Source organism: Somniosus microcephalus, chromosome 18, assembly GCF_052327205.1.
Source record: "Somniosus microcephalus isolate GS21.2 chromosome 18, FLI_Smic_1.0, whole genome shotgun sequence".
In the NCBI taxonomy this organism is placed as follows: Eukaryota; Metazoa; Chordata; class Chondrichthyes; order Squaliformes; family Somniosidae; genus Somniosus; species Somniosus microcephalus.
In genome coordinates this window covers 19,278,758-19,292,674 of record NC_141004.1, presented here as the reverse complement: position 1 = coordinate 19,292,674, position 13,917 = coordinate 19,278,758, and the positions used below count along the sequence as shown (strand labels likewise).

General features: G+C 42.8%; 1 protein-coding gene across 3 annotated transcripts in view; it reads left to right on the top strand.

Annotated features, from left to right (window-relative positions):
- The window catches only part of LOC147105079 (AMP deaminase 2-like), a 172,381-nt gene that overhangs the window by 46,012 nt on the left and 112,452 nt on the right, over positions 1 to 13,917 (top strand). The window contains exon 1 of one of the 3 annotated variants that reach the window (XM_086011147.1): positions 9,234 to 9,342. The exons of the other annotated variants lie outside the window; for them this stretch is intronic. The gene's annotated coding sequence lies outside the window, so the exon portion shown is untranslated. Of the gene's footprint in view, positions 1 to 9,233; positions 9,343 to 13,917 lie in introns of those variants that run through there. 3 annotated transcript variants of the gene reach the window in all.

The following is a 13,917-nucleotide window of genomic DNA, read 5'->3' as shown; positions in this document are numbered from 1 at the left end:
TTGCTAATTAGTGTACAATTATGCTTTTCTGTTCCTTTCCCCACAGTTCCAAACCAACTAATATATTTTATTTCCAACTACACCTCTTCCAACTCTTGTTTCCAACAGAAACTCTTCCTATTCATTGATTTTTATTTCATCCTCTTTACTTCCTACCCTTTTTTATTCCTCTACTTCATTCTTTGAAACCTAGCCCACTCATTTATTTTCTTCTCACCACTAACATCCCCTACCAATGAATACTAGTAATGGATTCATCCAATCCATTCAACTCTGTAACTTACCCCACATCCACTATATTATGTAACCATACATTTTATTCTACATACCACACTACTCTTGTCATCATTGGTGTGGAGATGCCGGTGTTGGACTGGGGTGGACAAATGTAAGAAATCACACAACACCAGGCTATAGTCCAACAGCTTTATTTGAAATCACAAGCTTTCGGAGCGCTGCTCCTTCGTCAGGTGAAGTGGAGAGATGCATAAAAACACAGCTTATATAGTCAGAGAATAATGTCAGATGTTTACAGGTAATCTTTCTAACTGCCATTTATCACACCTCGGCAGAGAGATAATCACAGCAATCAAAGGTGTAAATGGTGTCCAAACAGGTTAGTCAGGAAAACATTACATCAAAGAACAATGAGGTGGGGTCAAATGTTGCAGATGCTGGGGTCTGTATGGAAAAACAAAAAAACAGACAAAAAACAGTTTTTTTGCTGGAAATCACAGCAGGTCCGGCCGCATCTGTGTGGAGAGATCAAGCCAACGACGACTCGTGTCTGGATGACCCTACGTCAGGTGGGGTTACATGTAGCGTGTCATGAACCCAAGATCCCGGTTCAGGCCGTCCTCATGGGTGCGGAACTTGGCTATCAGTTTCTGCTCAATGATTTTGCGTTGTCGTGTGTCTCGAAGGCCGCCTTGGAGAATGCTTACCCAAAGATCGGAGGCTGAATGTCCTTGACTGCTGGAGTGTTCCCCGACTGGGAGGGAGCACTCCTGCCTGACGATTGTTGCGCAGTGTCCGTTCATTCGTTGTCGCAGTGTCTGCGTGGTCTCGCCTGTAAACATCTGACATTATTCTCTGACTATATAAGCTGTGTTTTTATGCATCTCTCCACTTCACCTGACGAAGAAGCAGCGCTCCGAAAGCTTGTGATTTCAAATAAAGCTGTTGGACTATAACCTGGTGTTGTGTGATTTCTTACATTTGTTATCATTGAACAGTGATTCACCATGAGCGATCCCACAAGAGATCCACTAGTACTAAGAAAAGTTTTTTTTTGCAGTGATGGCATTGATTCCCTTTGGGTACCTGACACAATCTTTCAAAAGTTAGAACATGAGGTCCTCTGGTATGTCACAATTTGTAAAGGTCCTCTGTTCTTGTCGGTTTGTGCGAGAGGTCCCCACATGGAATAGATTTAAAACCACTGCTCTTAACTAAAATAAAACAAACACTTTGAAGTTGTTCATGCAAGGGCCATTGAAGCCTGTATGATGTCAATCTGAGATTATTAAAGGTCTTGTAGAACATTAATTTTTAAATTGACCATAAAAGTATAACCAGATGCCAGTTCCAACAGAGGTTGTAGTCTCCACTCTATGTACAGCGTCCGGCCGGAATGTGTGTCAGTTTATCTCTGAATCGGATGTGCTGGAAGCATTGCACAATTGCAGGATATTCATTAATGTTTTTAAAATTCGTTTTTATGGGATGTGGGCGTCGCTGGCAAGGCCAGCATTTATTGCCCATCCCTAATTGCCCTGGAGAAGGTGGTGGTGAACCACCTTCTTGAACCGTTGCAGTCCGTGTGGTGAAGGTACTCCCACAGTGCTGTTAGGGAGGGAGTTCCAGGATTTTGACCCAGCAACGGTGACGGATCGGCGATATACTTCCAAGTCAGGATGGTATGTGACTTGGAGGGGAACTTGGAGGTGGTGGTGTTCCCATGCGCCTGCTGCCCTTGTCCTTCTAGGTGGAAGAGGGCGCGGGTTTGGGAGGTGCTGCTGAAGAAGTCTTCTCTAATTTATTTTTGTTCATTGGGCGTGCTTGATACAAATGCTTAAAATATGTTGTTTAGGAAGCATTTGTGCAGTGTAAAGTACTGTACAGCATGACAGACAGATCCCGGTCAACCACATTTGATATTTGCACAGATTGAGGGGGATACTGCAATTTCATTAATTGCAATCCAGTCGCAGTAGAAATATTTAATTGTATTTCACAGTTTGCTTTTCCAGAAGATTTTGCAATGCACCGTGATGTCTCGAACCATTTTCTGCAGGGTGGGGGGGCACACAGTCTAGTTTCTTTTAAAAGTTATTTTTCTCCTCCGATCCCAGCATGAAAAATCAGCCTTGGCAAGAGGATGGGCAAGTGCTCGTGGACGAGTAAGTTGCTCGCAGGCCTCACTGGTGCCGCAAATCTGAAATGTTCTGCTCGGAGCTGTGCAAGAGCAGCCCAAGGATAATGTGAGGTGCTTTCCCACAGCGGAATGGCCAACGTTTGCAAGTGCAGGATTGCAGATGTGAGCCAATGTCATAGTGTACCGTTGTGAGAAGTCACACAACACCAGGTTATAGTCCAACAGCTTTATTTGAAATCACAAGCTTTCGGAGTGCTGCTCCTTCGTCAGCGCTCCGAAAGCTTGTGATTTCAAATAAAGCTGTTGGACTATAACCTGGTGTTGTGTGACTTCTCACATTTGTCCACCCCAGTCCAACACCGACCGGCATCTCCACATCATAGTGTACCGTGACATGCCACACTGAAAAGTAAAAGAAAGACTTGCATTTATATAGCACCTTTCACCACCACCGGACATCCCAAGTGCTTTACATGAGATACTTTTTGAAATGTCGTCACTGTGGTAATGTAGGAAATGCGGCAGCCAATTTGCGCACAGCAAGCTCCCACAAGCAGCAACGTGATAATGACCAGATAATCTCTTTTTTTCAATGTTGATTGCAGGATAAATATTGGCCAAGACACTGGAGACCTCCCCTGCTCTTCTTCGAAATAGTGCCATAGGATCTTTTATGTCCACCTGAGAGGGCAGACGGGACCTCGGTTTAATGTCTCATCCAAAAGACTGCACCTCCAACAGTGCAGCACTCCCTCAGTACTACACTGGCGTGTCAGCCTGGATTTTTGTGCTCCAGTCCCTGGACTGGGACTTGAACACACAACCGTCAGACTCTGAGGCAACGGTGCTAACAACTGAGCCACAGCTGACACTAGTGCTCGAATGTGTCCGTGACGGCATTGACCGAGACCTGGCAGCAGGTCACTTGCCACTCGTCTGGCCACAATGATAGATGCCATGAATAATAATTACCACAAGTACAATTAGTCCAGCATCATCAGTCCACGTGCTAACTGGGCCATTAGGAATGTAACGTTCTTCTACAGTTATTTACAGAAACCAGTTGATTTTGCTGTTGGTACCCAGGGAATATCAGAAATATCTACAGTAATAAGAAAAATCGTTCAGAGAATTAAAACAATTGATGGCTGTTCAGGAGACTTTTTAAATAAATAATTCTGTGAGCAATGCCACGCAAGATCAACTAGTTTCTGTAAATAACAACTATAGAAGGAAATTACATTTCCAGTGTCCCAGTTAGCGGAGACTAACACGGAATTATTGTGTTGGATTGATTGTACCTTGATTGGACAATGGTGACTAAATTTGGGGTGAAATCTATATTCTGAGCTGATTGAACATTATCCGACTGTGGATTCTCGGAGAATGTTAGTGATAAGAGGGGAATGACGATATAAAATGGGAGTTTGTTTTTCCAGATCTGTGTCATCAACAAAATGTTTCTACTCTGGCTTCTGAAACAACAGTCCTAGAAATGAACATTTGGGAGAAATATGTGATGTTTCTCCTCCTTATTTTGATTAACAGATGTTTCAATTAAATTTACTTTCTTTTTCTGTTAAATTTAGTTGTCCACCATTTGGTGCAATTAATTAATCATATATTTGATGTCTGTTGCTCCACGTACTGCATCACTGATGCCATGTTGTAAATTTGAGCACAAAACCACTCAATCACCCCCTGACACTTGTGCATGACTCAACACTAAGATTAGGCACAGTACTATCATTGTTTTTATTTGTCACAAAGTTAATCATTTCTCCCATTTTCTTTTTGTGGTCTATTAGTGCCATCCACATTCTGACCAACAATGGAAGTAGGAAAGAATCATTCTGTGTGGAATAAAGACCTCCATAATATGTGGACCAGTTCTATATCATAGACGATCCATTTAATGTGTCAGCTTGGCTCGCTGGTAGCATTCTCAGCTCTGACTCAGAAGAATGTGGGTTTAAGCCACCAGTCCAGGACTTGAGCACAATCTAGATTGTTATTACTAAGGTATTGTTGGAAGTACCATCTTTCAGATGAGTCGAGGTACTGAAACAAAATATTCTATTGCACTATTCAAAGGGAATTCTCCTCATGTCCTGGCCATCATTCACCCTTCGCCCTTTATCTGGTCAATTATCTTAAGGACTTTGCTGTGTATAAATTGACTCCTGCTTTTCAGTAATTTATTGAAAGAAAGACTTGCATTTATATAGTGCCTTTCACGACCACCAGACATCTCAAAGCGCTTTACAGCCAATGAAGTACTTTTGAAGTGTAGTCACTGTTGTAATGTGGGAAACGCGCCAGCCAATTTGCGCACAGTAAGGTCCTGCAAATAGCAACGTGATAAGGACCAGATAATCTGTTTTTATGTTGATTGAGGGATAAATATTGACCAGGACACTGGGGATAACTCCCCTGCTCTTCTTTGAAATAGTGCCATGGGATCTTTTACATCCACCTGAGAGTAGACAGGGCCTCGGTTTAACGTCGCATCTGAAAGATGGCACCTCCGACAGTGCAGCACTCCCTCAGCACTGCCCTGGAGTGTCAGCCTAGATTTATGTGCTCAAGTCCCTGGAGTGGGACTTGAACCCACAACCTTCTGACTCAGGCGAGTGTGCTACCCACTGAGCCACAGCTGACACTGGCTGTGAAGTGGAAATTTGGGGGATCCTGAGGACATGAAAGGCAAGTTTGTTGTTTTAAAAAAAAAAAAAAAAAATGGACCAGAAATTCCCATGGATCCTTTTGAAGAGCGGCAGGGAAGTGCAAGACTGCCTAGATATTGACCTGGTCTCTAACCTCAGAGACAAGGGTCACTTTCATATTCTAGGTGAGTGCCCCAAACCTATAGACATGCAACAGAGGTGACTGCCCTACTATTCAAGGGAAAATTTGGAGTGAAAACCTGCTTCTCCAAGAGAGACCGGGGAACCCAAAGCCCTCATCAGGACAAAGAGCAGAAGGGGGAAAAAAAATCTTAATTCTTCAGGAAAACCAGGGAGTGCATTTAACAACCACAACTTGCAATTTATATAGCACCTTTAACATAGTAAAACATCCCAAGCCACTTCACAGGAGCTCTATCCAGTTCGATCCCAAATCCTGTCTCCTTCCCCCACACACACACTTTCTGCTCTTTACTCAGTTATTTCACACAGTTTTTCTCCTAGGCTTACCTACGTCTACCTGTACAGCTGTGTTTTTTTTTTATAAGTTGCAGCTGTCATTACTGTTTTACAACTTGCTGTGTCGGATACTAACCTATAGAAGTCATTCTAATTTACAGTGGACTTTCCTTCATGACAAAGTTTCCGATTTTATGATCTGTATTACTGAACACAACAGTCAAAACCATGGACTTCTGTGTTAGCATTTTGCAGAGAACGGCTTTAATGAAACGTCAACATTGATAAGTAAAAGCCTAGTTCCTATGTTGGGAGTCTGATGGTTCTGAAGTTCCCAGGAAACTTGAGCGAGTTTATTTTAGGTTTTTAATCAACCGCCCGTATTGCCTGACCTGAGTTTCTTTCTCCCCCCCCCCCCCCCCCCCGCCACAATAAAACATTTTTCACACAAACGTTGGAGTAAACAAATTGAGGTACCTTCCAGAACAACCGAACAGCTACGTGTCTTTTTCAGTGTAACAACATTGCATGTACACAACTGGTTTTTGCACTATCGCATTCAAATATTGTCAAACACTCTTGGGTAAAGATTGCAGCATTTTTTTTTTTAATGCACAATTTTACACTGATTTACTTATTGGTGCAGTTACGTATTTTGTCTGCACAACATTTTCAAGAGTAGACATTGATAAGATAAGTCTATTAGTTTTATATACTGAGAATATCATCAGGATTAGGATGTATTGGTGGCAGCCATGGGATGGGGGGGGGGGGCGGGGGGAGGGTAGACTTTCAGAAACTTTTAAGGGCCAGTGGTGACTCAATTGTTGTTCAGCATAAAGAGTGTTCTGTCTATCCCACTACTAGAAGAAGGCTGCAATTTGGAACACGTGCATCTGTGTCCTCGCTCCTTGTCGAGTACTCACTCCTATTTCTGCGCAAGTAGACAGCTACTATCTGGAATGTTTTCACAGGAAAATTGATCAGGCGCTTTATGTAACTGTGAAACGAAACAAGTAACAGATAAAAATTGTTTGCTTGAACGATGGGCTGAAAACAAAACTTGTAGAGTCCGTGTCCCCAATTTTATTTTTAACTCGCTAATTATGTTGAGCTTTCATGTGAGTGGGAGCTAAAGATACCTGCTTCTCCAAAAATTGGAGCTCCTTTATTGCTTCTAGTCTTTAAAAATCATTTTATTTCTGGATGGCTCCTCTGGTTAAGTCAATGAGTAGCTAAACCATATATAACGGGAAGATTACAGGTTCTATTCCTGGTCCTGAATCAGCTGGTCTCAGCAGAATTCCTGGTTCAGCAAGTGATAAAATGATTAGGGTTCCCACTGCTCATCGGAAATCCATATATGGGATGCGTCCACCATTGATTGTCTGGTACCATTCACGATTGAGGCTGAATAACTATTTGGATGAGATGCCAGAGGGCCACTGCTACCCATGGACTCCACCAAGGAGTCAGCACCTTCAGGGGAAGACAATTAGAAGGAAAAGAAGGCTATGTTTTATATACTTTTTAAAAAAAAACTTGTGCTTTAAAATTCAACATGCAGTTTTTTAATGGTTGCTATTTGAGTAAAAATTGTTATATTCTATTGGCGCACAAGCCTCTGTGAAGAACATAAAATTAAATGAGGATGCTGCATTAACTTAAAAACAGATGGTTCATTTCCCTTCTTTTCACATAAGTCTTCGTCCAACCTAACATATCACAACATTATTACAAAACAACCGAAGGGGACTGCAGCTTTAACATAACCGATGAAAAATAGATGATTGTTGAGAAGCCATGGTGAAGGGCCAAGTGCTGTGGTGCAGGACACCCCCCCCCCCACCCCAAGGCTGAATAGTAAAAGCTGAGGTGAAGCAAATCAAAAAGTACAGTAGTGATATTTGTGACTATTTCCTTGGGTTTTAAAACGACGCAGGTTGTAGCAGGAAGGAAAGACTGAATGAAGTCCTGATGAGCAATAGTTACTTTCACATTGCTGTTGACGCTGTAGCAGAGTGGTGTACAAGCCAAAGCTCCTTCGGCAGCACCTCCCAAACCCGCGACCTCTACCACTTAGAAGGACAAGGGCAGCAGGCGCATGGGAACACCATCACCTGCAAGTTCCCCTCCAAGTCACACACCATCCTGACTTGGAAATATATCGCCAATCCTTCATCGTCGCTGGGTCAAAATCCTGGAACTCCCTCCCTAACAGCACTGTGGGAGTACCTTCACCACACGGGCTGCGGCGGTTCAAGAAGGCGGCTCACCACCACCTTTTCAAGGGCAATTAGGGATGGGCAATAAATGCTGCCCATGCCAGCGACACCCAGATCCCATGAATGAATTTAAAAAAAAGCAGAGACCCGCGGTCTCCGCACTGCTGAACCTGCTGGGCCTCAGTTGGAGAGGTAACTAAACACGTTTTCCATGTTTCTGACCTGCAGTGTTGGCATTTGAGGAGCTGTGACCTCGTTGTCTTGAGTGTTTGCAGTTACAATGTCAGCTGTAGCTCAGTTGGTAGCACACTCGCCTGAGTCAGAAGGTTGTGAGTTCAAGCCTTGAGCACAAATCTAGGCTGACACTCCAGCGCAGTAGTGAAGGAAGTGCCGTCTTTCAGATGAGACGTTAAACCGAGGCCCCGTCTGCTCGCTCAGGTGGACGTTAAAGATCCCACGGCACTATTTCAAAGAAGAGCAGGGGAGTTCTCCCCGGTGTCCTGGCCAATATTTATCCCTCAGTCAACATTACTAAAACAGATTATCTGGTCATTATCACATTGCTGTTTGTGGGAGCTTGCTGTGTGCAAATGGGCTGCTGCATTTCCTACATTACAACAGTGACTACACTTCAAAAGTAGTTCATTGGCTGTAAAGTGCTTTGGGATGTCTGGAGGTTGTGAAAGGTGCTATAGAAATGCAAGTCTTTTCTTCACCTCACTCATGTTGTAGGCACTGAGAGTCCTGCTGCAGATGGTGCACTGTAGATGCAAACATGCTCAGTGTTTCAGTAGGAGATGGCGTAGTGTGTGTGATTTGAACATGGTATGGATGAAGAGTGTGTAAGATGATGTAGTTGGAGATTGGGAGAAACGGTGGAAGGGGTTTGGGTGGAGAATATATTGAAAAGTACTTGTGTAGTGGGCGAGGTGGCATTGGTGTCTGTCTTTGCTCTGCTGAGACCCAACTGACCCAAGCACCTCTGGGAAATCAGCACTTGTGTCCGAAGCATCTGTGAAGGGGAAAACCATAGACTTTCGCTGGGGTGGGTGGGAAAGGGGAAGACACATTTCTGACCGCTCACCCTCGCATTTGTCGTTGCTCAAAGTGCTCCCAACAAGTAAAGGGTATCACTTCCTAAACTTGGCCGGATCTGTTCCGGTCCGGCGACCTATTTGTTTGTTTGTTTGTGCTTCGTGCGTGGCTTGGGAGCGATTTGCATTGGTTAACCCCTCCTCTCTGCCAGCTGGCGGTGCTAAGTGGCTGCTGCTGCTGTTGCTGTCAACGGGGCTATTTAAAGGCTGTTCGGTGCTGAGGCTGAGGCTTTCGGGCGATTGCAGTAGGTTTCCCGTGGACACAAAACGCAGTCGGCCAGTCGAGGAGGGGGAAAAGCAGCACGACCCGACTCTCCTCTCCTCTCCTCTCCCTCGGGCGGCTGCGAGCATCCCTTGTGTGCGCGCCCCTATGTTGCGCTATTAATTTCAACGCAAGCCGAGTAGAGACAGCGAGTCAATTGAAAATCTAGCACAGCATCGTCTGGTAAACCTCCCCCCTCCCCCCATCTCTCTTCTCTCCCTCTGCCTTCAATTGCCTGGTAAGTAGCACATTGCAGAATTAAAAAAAAAATTCTGTAGTGGTTGAAATTAATTAGAATTAATAATTTATAAGTTGCATGGGTTGATGTTGCAGCATTTGGTAATTAATACCAGCATTGGACCTGGATACTCTATTCCTCTGCAGTGTGTGTGACCTGATCAGTTGAACTGCTACTTACTTTCCATGTGCTGCAGTTTATTAACCACAGAAATAAGTAGCAATGTAACTGAAAATTTCTGTCAAGTCTTGTTGCTAGCATTTAGCCGATTTGTACAATGGGGTCTAGAAGGCGATTGCAGCATAGAGGATTTATTTTTGAAGGGTGCATTTGCTGTAGTTGTCCACTTGCGTGAGGAGGCTCTCTAGTGTAGTCTCACTGGGTCGAATTTGTGATTCAGTTCTGAAAGCCAGTCCTGTTTTTTGCACAGATGCAGCTTCTAGACGGGCATCTGAGGCCAGAGTCTGCTCCATTACAAGATTCCCTCTGCAGTCAGCTGGTGCAACCCACATAAAATGTTGCATCGAATTTTTGTCTTCATGGAATAACTGACTGAAAGCTGCTGATGCTTTTAACGATTTTATCCAATGCTTATGTTAAAGTTTTAATAACTGTTAAACGTGGTCATTCTGATATTGGGGGAGGATTCTCAAATTAGCACTTTCGTGATACAAAAATTGGTAGAAAAATATGCACATTTTAAATGTGGATTTGCAATATAATTTCTTTAGTCAGCTTTATGTATTTTTAAGTATTTGAATATGTGGTTCTTGCTGTATCATATTCATGCATGTACCTATGTACAATGTTACTATGTGGGAGACTAGCCATTCTAATAAATACATACAGAATCATAGAAATTTACAGCACAGAAGGAGGCCATTCGGCCCATCGTGTCTGCTGGCTGAGAAAGAGCGATCCAGCCTAATCCCACTTTCCAGCTCTTGCTCCGTAGCCCTGTAGGTTACGGCACTTCAAGTGCATATCCAAATACTTTTTAAATGTGATGAGGGTTTCTGCCTCTACCACCCTTTCAGGCAGTGAGTTCCAGACCCCCACCACCCTCTGGGTGGAAAAAGTTCTCCTCAACTCCAAGTATGGACACTTAATTCTTCAAAAGTACACAGCAAGCATGTTCAAACTAAGCCTATTTTTTGCACTGTTCAGCGGGAATAAAATAGCAACTAAATCTGCAGGTCAGGTAGCATCTGTGGAGAGAGAGAGAAACAGTTAATGCTTCAGGTCGATGACCTTTTTGTCAGAACTGGACCAAGTTGGAGATGCAACAGGTTTTAAGCAAGTGCAGGGGCGGGGAAAGGGAGGGGGAGGAAAGAACAAAAGGGAAGGTCTGTGGAAGGCAGGAGTGATTAAATGACCAGAGGGATAATGGTGCAAGGCAAAAGGGGATGGTAATGGGACAAGAAAAGAAACACAAGAAGAGCTGTAAATAGCAACAGCAGAAACATTACCAGCATCTCCTGTCTGACAAAATGGGAGCAGTGGTTATGATCTGAAATTGTTGAGCCCAGAAGGTTGTAAAGGATGGGATATGCAGTACGCCCCATCCATAATTGTCATTCTTTTCACAATGCTCTTATGTTTCTGCCTATGTTTCCCAAAATGTCACACATGATTGGAAATGGATTATTTTATGTGTGTCGAGTGAGTATTAATCCCCTCCACCCTAGAATAATTTAGTAAAAATAATTCTAGGTGCTTTCTTACCAACATACATGCAAAATATATCTTAATATTGTCTTGCATTGTGCGCACTTCCTCATCGTGTAGTACTTACTTCCTCTCGCTCTTTCTCTGTCACACTTTTTGACTTGAACAGAATTGGATTTATTCAGTCACAGTGGACACCCTTTTTCTTGTAAAACTGCATATTCTTTGACTCTCTGAGCAACAACACAGGAGATCTGTTAGTATTGTATACGCTGGAAAGAAAGCGAACAGCCTCCATAATTCTCAAATATTGTACAAGGGGATGAAGGAAAAAATCAGCTTCAGGTTCTTCTATTTCTGAAGTTGTAATGAAAAGTTCATTGTACTAACTTTTTTGATGCTGTCGTTCAGCCATGTGGGTGGAATTAGGACAGCCAGCTCCAGCTTAACAGCAAATTAGGTTTGCAATCATGCCCATGTGCCTGCCTGATGGTTCTCAGTGAACAGTACAAACCTTGCATTGTTATGAATCCATAATCAGAGGGAGTTGGCTTTTTTTCCTCTTTTCAATTTATTGAGAAGTACTTTACAGTTAAAGAAAATGACCACTCGAGTTTAATTGTGTGTATATACAGTAAAACATTCATAGTAAAAATTAACACGCCTATGTTAACATTTTGAGTCTGTTTGTCAGTTGACGCTTTCACTTTGGACCTTGATTTTGAGTTGGAATTTAGAAATGTAGTTACTGATTTGGAATCGAATAATACTGTGATAATGAAAATGTTCACACCTTCCTCTGTCTGCTATAGTAACAAATTTTTAAATCGCACAGCGTGATTTTTAAACTAGCTTGATCGATGGTAGCTTGTGCTGGTTCACCTGAGCTGGTTTCTAAAGATGTAATTTTACACGGTAATGATCGTAGAAACGCTTTAGTTTTAGGATTTGTTTGGGTTGGAAAATTGTGCAAATTATGAGGATCTGCACATTTCTACAACTTTTTTTCATGCCGCCTGCCCCCCCCCCCCCCCCCCAAATTTCAATAGTGATTTTTGAATGTTGCACACTGATTTGCACATGTTATCGTTGCAACACCTGGCATGGCAGTTATGAGTCCAGGTGGCCCAACGTAGTGTTAGCCACAGATACAGACTCCAATGTAAAGATAAAAGTTTGTATAAATTATAAGGCTAGGCTTTGAAACATAACGATGGGGTTCTGATCAATCTCTTGAGTACGGTCTACAATACATCCCCAGCCATTCTATTCTATACATAATACATTCAGTACCCAAAAGAGACATTCAGTACCCAAGAGAGACAAAGAAAAGCTGTTACTGCTGGAAATTGGAAATTAAAACATCTGCTGGAGGTGCGCAAGACAGTCCATCAGCATCTGTAAGCGGAAAACAGGTTCAATGATTCAGTTTTGAAAATTCATGATCAAGGAGCATGTTGTATAGGGTAATTATTAAACAAGACAATAGGAAATGTAGTAATAGCTAACAATGGTGCTTCAGATTGTGCAGCCATTGCCTGCAAACTGTGTCTCGCACAGAGTAATTCTGGGACATCTATTAATGGTATGAGTTTTACTAGGGTAAGAACATAAGAATTTTTATGGCCAGTAAAAGGCCATTAGCTCAAACAACATGTCTCTTTTCACACATCGCCTCCATCTATGTGCCTGTTGATCATATCCCTCAATTCCTTCCCTGACTAGAAACCCAACCATAGCTGCTTTTATAGTACCATAGTGCCATTTTAGTTAGTGTTGTATTAATATGGATTTTTGGTGACTGTCATGGTTGAGCTAGGTCTCGGCATTTGCGCTGCTAAATCTGCTCCCTTATCACGGCAGACTAGTAGATCCATTTTTTTGTGGACCTGTGAGTGAGTTTATCGCTGGAATAAGGAGTCAGATTTAGCAGCATAAAATGCTGGGAGCTGGCTCACAGTTGCAATATACAACCACATTAATTGGTTCTTGAATCTATTTATGCTGTCTGTGTCAGTAGTAACTTTTCCCATAACTCCATTACCCTCTGTGGACAGAAACATTTCCACCTGGTTGACTGACAGTTATTACCCTTCAATTTCTGCGGGCGGATTTTCCTCTTCAGCGTCTGGGTTTAAGAGCTTTTGCAGGCGGGAACTCTTGCTGCAAATTTGGGCAGACGCTGCTCACGGATTTTGGTCCATTAATAATGAACTGAAAATCATGAGCAAGCCAGTGCCTGAATTTGACTTGAGTGCTTTGTGCCTCGCCAAACTCTTGTACCAGGACGCTGACGAGAAAAATCTGTCTCTTACATTTTAACTAGTCTTGTAACTGGAGTGTTTGAAAAAATGTGGGCAAACAAGGTGCTCTAAAGAGAAAGGTATAAAGACCAACTGGCACTTCTAACTGGTCAGATGACATTTAACACGAAGAGATGCGATGCATTCTGGCGCTAAAATAGCAAACATGATTAAGTGTTCATTTAAATATTATAGAACAGGAAAAATATTTGAATGCAAATTTAGATTAAATGTTGAAAGTACATTTGTATCGTGATAATGGTTGCTGAGGGAAATCTTTTTATGGGCGGGGGAAGGAAAAATAATTAGAATTTTTTAAATCCATGGGTTGATGGGAAGGATGTGGTGAAGTGTTTTGTGTGGAGCTAGGGGACATGATATGAAGTTAAGTGTAATCTTAACTGAGTAATTTCCATATTCCCTGACCCCAGAGGATGCTGAGTCTTGCTGGGGTGTAGTTCCATGGGAACTGACGGCCTTTCAGTATCTCAACCCAAGTGTTTTGTAAATTTTGGCCAAGGAACGTCAGCAGACTATTCAACTGCAGCTGGGCCTGATCCCGTCTTCACCCCACACACTTTCCAGCAGGGATCACTGGGTGGCT